General features: G+C 33.1%; 1 non-coding gene across 1 annotated transcript; it reads left to right on the top strand.

Annotated features, from left to right (window-relative positions):
- The first annotated feature begins 191 nt into the window (after nucleotides 1-191).
- On the top strand, nucleotides 192-263 carry TRNAM-CAU. The gene has a single exon. It is a non-coding gene; the product is annotated as a tRNA-Met (tRNA).
- The last annotated feature ends 3,577 nt before the right edge of the window (nucleotides 264-3,840 follow it).

Genomic DNA, 3,840 nt, shown 5'->3' with positions numbered 1-3,840 from the left:
TCTCTTATCCACCGTTGATGGCATTAAAATAACTAAAACTTAAGAACGAGTAATTATTATTGGTTTTGAGGGGAATGCCACTATGATCCAATTTCGAAGAAACTCAAAAGTTCAAAATCAATCTTTTAGATAACATGGGGAAGATTTTTTATATGTTTTAAATAAATTTGGTTACCAATTGTGACCAACTTATCAGAGTGGCGCAGCGGAAGCGTGGTGGGCCCATAACCCACAGGTCCCAGGATCGAAACCTGGCTCTGATAATAGAGTAAGCTTCTCTATCCACTCTTTCTTTTTTGCCGTTTGCCCTTTTCCATTTTATTTCCCCTTACCTATATCAACAAAAATACACATGAAAGTACTGATGTTGTATACAATTTTCCAACATATTGGCTACCGTATAAATTCTTGAAAGGTTTAGTAAGAATTCTAAGACAATAGAGGTTTGACATAGTCGCATAAGATATCCACTCTTGAAAACTTATAATTCTTAAGGCTCCATGTCTCAAGCTCTTGTGACCACACTTGCATATAACGATGAACTAAACCAATAAATGAGTGGAATTTGTAACAACAAAGTGTAGTATTGTTGTTGCTAGTACTAAGTCTCTGTTTGATTTAGCTAAAAAAAATCGAATTTTTAGTAGATTTTGATAAATGTCAATGAAATATGTAGTTTAAAAATTTATAAAAATTGTAAATCCTATAAAATGTGTGATTGAAAAAGAGTTTTGAAAAATGGGGACAAATCATGGGCTAAATGTAAATCAAATTATGTACATCATTGGGTAACAAGGACACTATTTGTTATACGAAGTGAATATATTGTTTTATAAGAGGAATATAATTGGTCCCAAACAAGGCTTCAAACATTCCTAAGAACAGATACACAGGAATATATTCACGAAAAAGTATGATATTATTCTCCCACAGTTTGAATAGCTGGAAATGATATGAAGAGCTTGGTTGAGGTTTGATGTGGTAATGAATTCTACTTTTATCGTCTCAAATGATAAAGAAATGTAATCAATAATAATATTTTACTTTGAATATTCAAGTCCCTATGTTATTAAGGTACATATTATAGTTTGGTAACTAGCACTAAAAGCATTAATACGTTGAACTGAACAAGACAAAAAACAAACTTTTCAAATATATATCAATTTAAAGAAAATAACCCTTTTGATCCTCATATCACCTACTGGCCACATTATGTGATGTTAGGTACTTCATTATATTACAAGCAGCAAAGGAAAAAAGGGAGAGGAGGAGATGGAAGACCAGGTTTTAATCTAAAATTAGTTAGGAGAGAGAGCGTACATAAAAGCAAATTAAAGTGTATGTATCAACTGAATGCACATGATTCCACTGACCACACCCATTCCTCACTTGAAGTTTGAAGAATATAAGGAAAATAATTCATGGAAAAGAGCAAGGTTAAAGATCTAACAAAGATGTCTTATACTTTAAACCAGTCTCCCACCAAGACAAGACACAAAACCATCTCCTTTCAACCTCTAGAAAAGATTCCATATAAAGACCCGTTGGCTTAGCAATTCACGAGAAAATGGCTGCAATTTGTAAACCAGTCGCCATAGGCACCAGAGACACTGTTGGATCCCTCTCTTCAAGATTTTCCAACGGCTGAAAAAAAAATATTTAGCAACATAAAATCAGAAATATAAGTTAACTGCAGGCTAAAACTGTAAACGATGAATCTAGAAGCTGCACACTATGGAACTATAAACTGCATGAATTAAATAGTAATGCGAAAATAATCTTTAGAAATAAATGGAAACTGATGCAAAAATAATCTACAAAAATAAATGGAAATTGAAACTGCAAGGATAAACTGAATCTGCAAAGAAATTACATGAACTGCAATGAAATAAATCTGCAGAAAGAAAACACAAACTGCAGCAGATTTCAAACCGAGACCTGTGCGTACATAATTTCCTTAAGACAGTTTCGCCCTCTCACCGTAGGTGCTGGAGGTTCAGTTCGAGCGGCAGTCTCCCAGGATACAACGGTAATAAGCCGCGGTCCTACTCCGACGAACTGCACGTGACTGGAAGGGAACAGAAACTACACTGTATGGAGACTGGAACTGGGAAAAAGACACTGCGTGAAAAACTGGGAAGAATATTTTCGTATGCAGAGAGAAATTTTAGTTCGTGTATTGAATTGTTGGAGTGAGCGTCCCTTATATAGACTGAGTCCTGTCCATTGGAATCACTGGAGTTTCAGCTTTTCAGTTCTAGCAATAAACATTGGGAGTTTCTGCAGTTTAGAAACTCAAAAGTCATTGGAGAAAGCTAAAAAAAACGTGGGCTCTCCGATGGGGCCATTTTTGCCTTGTTCGGTCCGACATTTGTGTGAACAGGTCGCGCCCGCACCCAAGTTCAACGTCCGAAAGCCATTTCGGTTCGTGATTTGCACCCCCTGCGCGCGCACGTGGAGAGAGCCTCTATACTACACATGATTACACATCTTCAAAGCACAGACATATATAAAGTGGTTTAAGTTTCCTTGGTTTTCCTATGTGGGATAAATACATTTTTTCCCACAAAATCAACTTCCAATGACCAACTTTGAGCTCCAATTTCTCATTCACCCGAACTTCATTTTTGGCTAATAAATACATGAAATCGATGTTCTCGTGGAGGAGAACACATATCAACTTTGATATTCCACATTGGACTAACGGGTCCCATCGAAAATTTTGCCGCTCACTCAATTTTTTCCAACACTTCAACCATCTTGAATTAGGCTATCAGAATAGCTACAGAAAGGATATTCATCAGGTTTCGAAAAAGAAGAAACGAGGAAGCAACAGGCTCATAGCGAACGTGTGTTCCATCCATCGTAGAAGTAGCAGAAAGCAGTCGGCCAAGTCAGTTTTCCTGGAGGAAATACCTACATATAGCCTAAATATAAGAGTAGTTTGTAAGATTAGAACAAAAAATATAATCATTTGAAGAATAGTCTTTGAACAATATTTTTTCCAAAATTACCCCTCATATAGAAATTGCAACCAAAGCCATTACAATGCAAAAAACCTTCAATTAGGTTCTCAGAGAAATATAGATCATAAATCTTTAATAAATTTAAACCCAAATATTATACAAAATTTTATTGATATAAGAAATGCAATAAATAATGAATTAAATTATTCAACAGAAGATCTAAAAATTTTCTTTACCAAATATTTAGATTCAAAATTAAAACATAAAAATGTTTATATAGATAAAGGAGCAATCAAAACCAAAAATGATATACATAAAATAATTCTTAACCTTGAAAGAAGAATTAAAAAATTAAATATAATTATTGAAGAAAAAATCTTAACAAAAGATAGTGAATTTTATAAATTCTATTGTGATATTTTAAATACCTGTGAAGATTTTAATTGGCTCAAAAATATTAACCCCTCCGCTGCACACTCCGAAAAAATGGTATCACAGCCATGTTATGAACCTAAAATTATGATGAACATAGTAGATGAAAAAAATATAATTGAAGAATTTTTGAAAAAAGTTGAAAAACATAAAAAATCTAGTTATCCATATTTACCTAAAAACACCACAAATGAAAGTTTTAAAGATATATATAAAAGATTAGAAAATTTAGAACATAATCTACAAGTAAGAAATGTCCTATTAGATAAAAACCTTAAAAGAAAAGATATGATTATAATTAATCCACCTCAAGATTTTAGAATAACTCAAAAAGAAAATAATAAAGGGAAAAAACATGAAAAAAAATCAATATATGATTACAGATGTAGAAGAATTAGAACAAAAATTCTTAAAATCCACTGGTGAAGAGTATAATGAATAT

The sequence above is a fragment of the Olea europaea genome, unplaced genomic scaffold (assembly GCF_002742605.1).
Source record: "Olea europaea var. sylvestris unplaced genomic scaffold, O_europaea_v1 scaffold1932, whole genome shotgun sequence".
NCBI lineage: Eukaryota > Viridiplantae > Streptophyta > Magnoliopsida > Lamiales > Oleaceae > Olea > Olea europaea.
Note: the sequence above shows the minus strand (reverse complement) of the source record. Positions and strands in the feature narration are given on the sequence as shown.